Source organism: Oncorhynchus nerka, linkage group LG22 (genome assembly GCF_034236695.1).
Source record: "Oncorhynchus nerka isolate Pitt River linkage group LG22, Oner_Uvic_2.0, whole genome shotgun sequence".
In the NCBI taxonomy this organism is placed as follows: Eukaryota; Metazoa; Chordata; class Actinopteri; order Salmoniformes; family Salmonidae; genus Oncorhynchus; species Oncorhynchus nerka.
The window spans coordinates 90,789,009-90,798,476 of record NC_088417.1 but is presented as its reverse complement, the minus strand read 5'-3'; the positions used below and the strand labels follow the sequence as shown (position 1 = coordinate 90,798,476).

Sequence of the window (9,468 nt, the reverse complement as noted above, 5' to 3'; positions counted from 1 at the left end):
GGGTGAAGTGCGTCCTGTTCGGGCTAAAGTGGTGGCTATTGATGCTTTTCCACCACCAACTACTAAAAAGGAGCTGATGCGTTTCTTGGGCATGATTGGTTATTACCATAGTTTTTGTAATAACTTCTCTACTGTGGTCGCTCCCTTGACAGATATGCTGAAAGCTAAGGCTGTTTACGTTTGGTCTACTCGTTGTCAACACGCTTTTGAAGAGGCAAAGAGGTTGCTTACCTCAACTCCGGTGCTGGCAGCTCCTCGAGTGGATTTGTCATTTACCTTGCAGATGGATGCTAGTCATGTGGGGGCAGGTGCAGTTTTGCTGCAAGCAGATGTGTCTGGGATTGAGAGGCCTGTTAGTTTCTTTTCCTAAATGTTTAACAATTATCAGTTGAACTATTCAGTTATTGAAAAGGAAGCGCTAGCACTCATTTGGGCGCTACAACACTTCGAAATGTATGTCGGGTCGGGGGTAGTACCCATTGTGGTCTACACCGACCATAACCCCCTCACTTTTTTGAGGTCCATGATGTGTCCAAACCAGAGGATAATGCGATGGTGTTTATTTTTACAATCATTCCATCTCGATGTGAGGCACATCCGGGGGACTGAAAACGTGATTGCTGATGCGCTCTCTCGTGCGCCCTGTTCCTAAATGTTTACGTGACTGACCATTGTTTCGTATTGTCATGTTCTCTCTGTCCTGTCTGCTCCCTCCTGGTCTTGTTTTCTTCTTTCCTCTTAAATGTTGCTTCCTGTGCGAAGGTCGCTGAGGTCTGGGGAGGAGGTTGGCTGGGGCAAATTGTAAGTGTGAACACGTAAACCCTCATCAATTTGTGGCGCAGAAGCTGTGTCAATTTGGAACTTAGAGGCTGGTATTTGTTCCGGGGTCCTTGTTGGTCCCCGGTTTTATGGGGGGGAATGTGACGACCCTCCCACTCTGTCTGCCGTATTCTCTCTCTGTTATTTCCTTATTAGGATGCTGGTGGGCGGAGTTGGGAGGGTCGTCAGCTACATGGGAAACACCTGGGCCCGGTGTCTCCAAGGATAAATACACCACTTCCCCATTCATGGAGGAGACTCTCTCCATGCAGACACCTTTATGGATTTTGTTGTGTTTCTTGGTGGTTTTTGGGTTGTTTGCGACAGCATCTTTCAACACCCTGCATTATCACATTCATGCATGCAAAACACTCACTTACACTACTGATTACTGATTACACACACCATTGTATATTTTCCTTAGTTGCTTTAGTTAATAAATATATATTTTGTTACGCCTTATCTCCACATTGTCTCCCTTTTGTTACGGGCTTTGAGCCGGTTCGTGACAATAAAAACAATTAAATTACAGCTCAATTTGTATTTTTTTTGTGTGGAATTTTTACCCCTTTTTCTCCCCAATTTCATGGTGTCCAATTGTTGTAGTAGCTACTATCTTGTCTCATCGCTACAACTCCCGTACGGGCTCGGGAGAGACTAAGGTTGAAAGTTATTCGTCCTCCGATACACAACCCAACCTAGCCGCACTGCTTCTTAACACAGCGCGCATCCAACCCGGAAGCCAGCCGCACCAATGTGTCGGAGGAAACACCGTGCACCTGGCAACCTTGGTTAGCGTGCACTGCGCCCGGCCCGCCACAGGAGTCGCTGGTGCGCGTTGAGACAAGGACATCCCTACTGATCAAGCCCCCCCTAATCCGGACGACGCTAGGCCAATTGTGCGTCGCCCCATGGACGTCGCGGCCGGTTACGACAGAGCCTGGGCGCAATCCCAGAGTCTCTGATGGCACAGCTGGCGCTGCAGTACAGCGCCCTTAACCACTGCGCCACCCGGGAGGCCTAAATTACAGCTCAATTTGAGCAAATTCTGAATTTGTGATTAATTGTGATTAGTCACAGCAAATCCTGTGATTAACTTGAAGAGTTTTAATTGTTTGACAGCCCTAGTTAACATACATGTCCAGTTGCCATACATACAGTATACTGTATATAACACATCCTATCACATGTTATAAACACTGTTATAAATCATCTGCTCAGACCCCAACCAAGGAACATCAAAAGTTGTGCTATAAATTCACAGACAACACAAAGATTCCTTGATGTCCTTCCAGATTCCCTCTGTCTACCCAAGGACGCCAGAGGACAAAAATCAGTTAACCACCTAACTGAGGAACTCAATTTAACCTTGCGCAATACCCTAGATGCAGTTGCACCCCTAAAAACTAAAAACATTTCTCATAAGAAACTAGCTCCCTGGTACACAGAAAATACCCGAGCTCTGAAGCAAGCTTCCAGAAAATTGGAACGGAAATGGCGCCACACCAAACTGGAAGTCTTCCGACTAGCTCGGAAAGACAGTACCGTGCAGTATCGAAGAGCCCTTACTGCTGCTCGATCATCCTATTTTTCCAACTTAATTGAGGAAAATAAGAACAATCCGAAATTCCTTTTTGATACTGTCGCAAAGCTAACTAAAAAGCAGCATTCCCCAAGAGAGGATGGCTTTCACTTCAGCAGTGATAAATTCATGAACTTCTTTGAGGAAAAGATCATGATTATTAGAAAGCAAATTACGGACTCCTCTTTAAATCTGCGTATTCCTTCAAAGCTCAGTTGTCCTGAGTCTGCACAACTCTGCCAGGACCTAGGATCAAGAGAGTGTTTTAGTACTATATCTTTTGACACTGATGAAAATAATCATGGCCTCTAAACCTTCAAGCTGCATACTGGACCCTATTCCAACTAAACTACTGAAAGAGCTGCTTCCTGTGCTTGGCCCTCCTATGTTGAACATAATAAACGGCTCTCTATCCACCGGATGTGTACCAAACTCACTAAAAGTGGCAGTGAAAAAGCCAAACCTTGACCCAGAAAATATAAAAAACTATCGGCCTATATCGAATCTTCCATTCCTCTCAAAAATTTTAGAAAAGGCTGTTGCGCAGCAACTCACTGCCTTCCTGAAGACAAACAATGTGTACGAAATGCTTCAGTCTGGTTTTAGACCCCATCATAGCACTGAGACTGCACTTGTGAAGGTGGTAAATTACCTTTTAATGGCATCAGACCGAGGCTCTGCATCTGTCCTCGTTCTCCTAGACCTTAGTGCTGCTTTTGATACCATCGATCACCACATTCTTTTGGAGAGATTGGAAACCCAAATTGGTCTACACGGACAAGTTCTGGCCTGGTTTAGATCTTATCTGTCGGAAAGATATCAGTTTGTCTCTGTGAATGGTTTGTTCTCTGACAAATCAACTGTAAATTTCGGTGTTCCTCAAGGTTCCGTTTTGGGACCACTATTGTTTTCAATATATATTTTACCTCTTGGGGATGTCATTCGAAAACATAATGTTAACTTTCACTGCTATGCGGATGACACACAGCTGTACATTTCAATGAAACATGGTGAAGCCCCAAAATTGCCTTCCCTAGAAGCATGTGTTTCAGACATAAGGAAGTGGATGGCTGCAAACTTTCTACTTTTAAACTCGGACAAAACAGAGATACTTGTTCTAGGTCCCAAGAAACAAAGAGATCTTCTGTTGAATCTGACAATTAATCTTAATGGTTGTACAGTCGTCTCAAATAAAACTGTGAAGGACCTCGGCGTTACTCTGGACCCTGATCTCTCTTTTGAAGAACATATCAAGACTGTTTCAAGGACAGCTTTTTTCCATCTACGTAACATTGCAAAAATCAGAAACTTTCTGTCCAAAAATTATGCAGAAAAATGTATCCATGCTTTTGTCACTTCTAGATTAGACTCAAATCAAATTTTATTTGTCACATACACATGGTTAGCAGATGTTAATGCGAGTGTAGCGAAATGCGACTACTGCAATGCTCTACTTTCCGGTTACCCGGATAAGGCACTAAATAAACTTCAGTTAGTGCTAAATACAGCTGCTAGAATCCTGACTAGAACCAAAAAATGTGATCATATTACTCCAGTGCTAGCCTCCCTACACTGGCTTCCTGTCAAGGCAAGGGCTGATTTCAAGGTTTTACTGCTAACCTACAAAGCATTACATGGGGTTGCTCCTACCTATCGCTCTGATTTGGTCCTGCCGTACATACCTACACGTACGCTACGGTCACAAGAACCCCCTAATTGTCCCTAGAATTTCTAAGCAAACAGCTGGAGGCTGTTATAGAGCTCCATTTTTATGGAATGGTCTACCTACCCATGTGAGAGACACAAACTCGGTCTCAACCTTTAAGTCTTGACTGAAGACTCATCTCTTCAGTGGGTCATATGATTGAGTGTAGTCTGGCCCAGGAGTGTGAAGGTGAACGGAAAGGCTCCGGAGCAACGAACCGCCCTTGCTGTCTCTGCCTGGCCGGTTCCCCTCTTTCCACTGGGATTCTCTGCTTCTAACCCTATTACAGGGGCTGAGTTACTGGCTTACTAGGGCTCTTTCATACCGTCCCTAGGAGGGGTGCGTCACTTGACTGGGTTGAGTCACTGATGTGATCTTCCTGTCTGGGTTGGCGCCCCCCCCTTGGGTTGTGCCGTGGCGGAGAACTTTGTGGGCTATACTCGGCCTTGACTCAGGATGGTAAGTTGGTGGTTGAAGATATCCCTCTAGTGGTGTGGGGGCTGTGCTTTGGCAAAGTGGGTGGGGTTATATCCTTCCTGTTTGGCCCTGTCCTGGGGTGTCCTCGGATGGAGCCACACTGTCTCCTGACCCCTCCTGTCTCAGCCTCCAGTATTTATGCTGCAGTAGTTTGTGTCGGGGGGCTAGGGTCAGTTTGTTATATCTGGAGTACTTCTCCTGTCCTATCCGGTGTCCTGTGTGAATTTAAGTATACTCTCTCTAATTCTCTCTTTCTTTCTCTCTCTCGGAGGACCTGAGCCCTAGGACCATGCCTCAGGACTACCTGACATGACTCCTTGCTGTCCCCAGTCCACCTGGCCGTGCTACTGCTCCAGTTTCAACTGTTCTGCCTTACTATTATTCGACCATGCTGGTCATTTATGAACATTTGAACATCTTGGCCATGTTCTGTTATAATCTCCACCCGGCACAGCCAGAAGAGGACTGGCCACCCCACATAGCCTGGTTCCTCTCTAGGTTTCTTCCTAGGTTTTTGCTTTTCTAGGGAGTTTTTCCTAGCCACCGTGCTTCTACACCTGCATTGCTTGCTGTTTGGGGTTTTAGGCTGTGTTTCTGTACAGCACTTTGAGATATCAGCTGATGTACGAAGGGCTATATAAATAAATTTGATTTGGACAAAAAAAGACTTAAATAAACATAAGCTGACTGCCAAACATGCTTCGGCATACAAACAAAATGTACTTACATGTTAATACTGTCTGTGTCATGTAAACATACAGAAATGGGGAGCAGAAAAAGCCATGGTTTCAAGATACCTAAATGTTATATCTGTCTCAGTGAACACATGTCATTTTCATTCACAGCTGTTGCCTCTTTATGCAACGTTATTTCCTCTCTTAAACTAAAGGTTTAGCTGATTGTGTAAAACTGCCAGACCTTCCTCAATGTGCTTCTCATTCTGTCCAAATCTGAGGAGGAAAAGGGTCTGTTTATGCCAAAACTACACGGCCCTATGTATCACAAACTCTAGCTTAAATAACACAAAAATGAAATAGATTTACAGTAGTGAATAGACAGTGACAGCAGTATTCTTCACTGAGACCTGGTTCTCTGAGATCAGCATCTGCAGCCCACATGCAATCTAAAATTATACTTCCAGCAGCCGACAGTACAGCAGCCATTGACTGTAGCTCCGCTGTGGTCTCTATGGCTGCGGTCTCTATGGCTGAGGTCTCTATGGCTGCGTCCTCTATGGCTGGGTCCTCTATGGCTGCGGTCTCTATGGCTGCGGTCTCTATGGCTGAGGTCTCTATGGCTGCGGTCTCTATGGCTGCGTCCTCTATGGCTGCGTCCTCTATGGCTGCGGTCTCTATGGCTGTGGTCTCTATGGCTGCGGTCTCTATGGCTGCGTCCTCTATGGCTGCGTCCTCTATGGCTGCGGTCTCTATGGCTGTGGTCTCTATGGCTGCGGTCTCTATGGCTGCGTCCTCTATGGCTGTAGTCTCTATGGCTGCGGTCTCTATGGCTGTGGTCTCTATGGCTGCGGTCTCTATGGCTGCGTCCTCTATGGCTGTAGTCTCTATGGCTGCATCCTCTATGGCTGAGGTCTCTATGGCTGCGGTCTCTATGGTTGCAGTCTCTATGGCTGCAGTCTCTATGGCTGCGGTCTCTATGCTGCTGTCTCTATGGCTGCGGTCTCTATGGCTGGGTCCTCTATGGCTGGGTCCTCTATGGCTGGGTCCTCTATGACTGGGTCCTCTATGGCTGCAATCTCTATGGCTGCGGTCTCTATGGTTGCGTCCTCTATGGCTGCGTCCTCTATGGCTGCGTCCTCTATGGCTGCGTCCTCTATGGCTGGGTCCTCTATGGCTGGGTCCTCTATGGCTGTGTCCTCTATGGCTGTAGTCTCTATGGCTGTAGTCTCTATGGCTGTAGTCTCTATGGCTGCGTTGGCTGCGTCCTCTATGGCTGCATCCTCTATGGCTGCGTCCTCTATGGCTGTGTCCTCTATGGCTGTAGTCTCTATGGCTGTAGTCTCTATGGCTGTGTCCTCTATGGCTGCATCCTCTATGGCTGCGTCCTCTATGGCTGTGTCCTCTATGGCTGTGTCCTCTATGGCTGCGGTCTCTATGGCTGCGGTCTCTATGGCTGCGGTCTCTATGGCTGCGGTCTCTATGGCTGTGTCCTCTATGGCTGTGGTCTCTATGGCTGCGTCCTCTATGGCTGCGTCCTCTATGGCTGTGTCCTCTATGGCTGTGTCCTCTATGGCTGTGTCCTCTATGGCTGTGTCCTCTATGGCTGTGTCCTCTATGGCTGCGTCCTCTATGGCTGTGTCCTCTATGGCTGTGGTCTCTATGGCTGTGGTCTCTATGGCTGCGTCCTCTATGGCACATTATTCCCTATATAATGCACAACCTATGGTCCCTGGTCAGAAGTAGTGTACTGCGTAGGGTTGGGTGCTATTTTGGAAACACACATCCTATGTGAACAGGAGGTGGACAGAGGAGCAGGAGAGTGGTGAGGAGTGTTACTGGCGTCTGGTGCTTTTAATAGACTAACCAACCGACCTACGTGTCAACCACAGCGTGGGCTAGGAACCACAGGTACTGCAGATGGCAAATGAAAAGGTACCCAAATAAAATTACAATTTAAAAACAAATGTTAACACATTGTGGTCACAAGTAGTGGGTTAATATGTATTAGAGGATAGTATAAGAGCAATTATTGAGTGTAAAATGTGACAGTGTTCTAGACTAGTATATATGCCTCTGTATATATGCCTCTGTGAAGTATGATTAGGGTTAGGGTTAGTGTGATATGAGTATGTAGTATGATTTTGTTCTAGACTAGTATACATGCCTCTGTGTAGTATGATTTTGTAAAAGAGAAAGGGGAAAGGGTATGCATGCAAATTATGTTTTTGTAAAAGAGAAAGTACATGAATGCAAAGTATTAAAAAAAAATGTGTGTGTGCGCTCGTTTGTGTGAGTGTGCGTGGGTGTGTGTTTGCTCGTCTGTGTGTGTGCCCTCGTCCGTGTGTGTGTCCTCGTCCGTGTGGGTGTGTGTGTGTGCGCTCGTCCGTGTGTGTGTGTGCACTCGTCCGTGTGTGTAGGCCTGAGTGTGTGTGCGCGCGCTCGTCCGGTGTGTGTGTGCGCTCGTCCGTGTGTGTAGGCCTGTGTGTGTTTGTGTGTAGCCTACTGTGTAATAAAAGTGCAATTATTGCGTGTTAAATGTTTTTGTAAAAGAGAAAGGACACAGTGTGCACTGTGCCTGTGTGTGGGTGTGTGTAGACTACTGTGTGTATATCTTAGGTATGCTGTTCCACAGGAGAGACCAGACCAGACAGACCAGAGTGCTGTGCTGCATGCCTGAAGTGGGGCCTGAAGAGTCACACCCCGCTGTGAAACGGTTCCTGTAACTACTCCTGCAACTGTACACTCAAATGTCCCTCAGAAGCCTGTTTAAAGAGCCTTCCTGTCTCCTGTGTATGTGTGTGTGTGTGTGTGGGGGTCATTTTTATGGGTTGTTTATTTCATTATATTATATAGTGTAATATCTGATGTAATATGAACCTTGAAAAGTGGTGCTTGTGTGGGAGCATAATAGGTTTCCTTATACATAAAAAGCGTTGCTGTAGCATCCCTTTTGTCCTGGCCTCACAGCAGGGTTCTCTGGCATAGTGTCGCAGTAATATACATGGATAGTGAGACATTTTTTTATAGCGTCCCAAACGATTCGCCCCCTCACCAAGCTTCCTCCTTCACCAGGCAATGCGCTAAAGTCAAGTTACATACTATTCACTGTAGCCCTTCATATAGAGCGGCTCCTATACAGTGGGCTCAGCTGGTAACGGTATTATTACCGAGTTTGCTGTTTCCATCCGTCAATCGTCCTGCTAGGCTGAACAGGTGCGGAGAGAAAGGGGGCAATGGCAGTTTCAGCGAGTCCTGGTCCTCCAATTAGGAAAAGCACACATTACCACGTGAACAAAGCCGCTGTCTGAGTGATATGGGGACAGGCAGCTCGAGGAGCAGGGGAACGCACATTTAACTGGAAGTAGGCTAAAGGTACCGGGCGGGGACTGAAACCAAGCTATTACGGTAATTGATTTATCATCACACATTTATGCTGCCGTTTTGTGGATGCGGTCGGAATGGTCAGCGGTTGGTTGTTGTCGCTGTGATTTGTGTTTGGCTACAAGCGGGCATAGTGAATTCCGATCCAAAGAACGAACATCGCTAGCACAGGCATTGTAGGCTATTAGGCAACGGTACCGTGGGATTTGCTATGCTCCTCAATCAAGCGTCATAAAGTATTGATAGTTAACACAGCCTCGTAATCCCACCTCTGAGCCCTCTCCGAACCATTGAATTCAAGTATGCTAATTGAACTTTATCCTATCATTTAATTTGACGCCCCTGCTATTGTGAGAATAGTCTATTTGTTGGTGCAGCGAGGCAGGCTGCTATAACCTACTTAAATTATTTATTGGACTGTGTGGCTGGAAGAAATCAATGCTCATTTTGAATGGAGACACAAATAGCCTGAAATGAGACATTTCTTGCACAAAATAAACTTTTTATTTATCAAAAAAGAATGTTCCCATACAAATGCCACAGGGCAGTAATTGAAGTCCCCGTATTAAGTTTGTCTTAATCAATATCCTATGTGTTAATGTGAATAGTGCAGCTCTTACTACACATTTACCAAGTAAATGTATAGACATGTTATTTCTAGTAGTTTATATGGCTGTGATATAGTTCAGCTTGATGTTTTGATCTCCGTGCACCATGCCACTGTCTACCCATCCTGTCAGTATACCCAGTGCTGGCGCTCTCTCAGCGCTCATAAGCAACTGATCCTGTCCACGCATGCGCAGTTACCATTCATCTTTGAATTTCGT

At 46.1% G+C, this 9,468-nt stretch overlaps 1 protein-coding gene across 1 annotated transcript in view; it reads left to right on the top strand.

Moving 5' to 3' along the window:
* The first annotated feature begins 8,506 nt into the window (after positions 1-8,506).
* The window catches only part of LOC115120192 (spermatid perinuclear RNA-binding protein-like), a 186,320-nt gene continuing 185,358 nt past the window's right edge, over positions 8,507-9,468 (top strand). The window contains exon 1 of the mRNA XM_065007564.1: positions 8,507-8,665. The gene's annotated coding sequence lies outside the window, so the exon portion shown is untranslated. The remainder of the gene's footprint in view (positions 8,666-9,468) is intronic.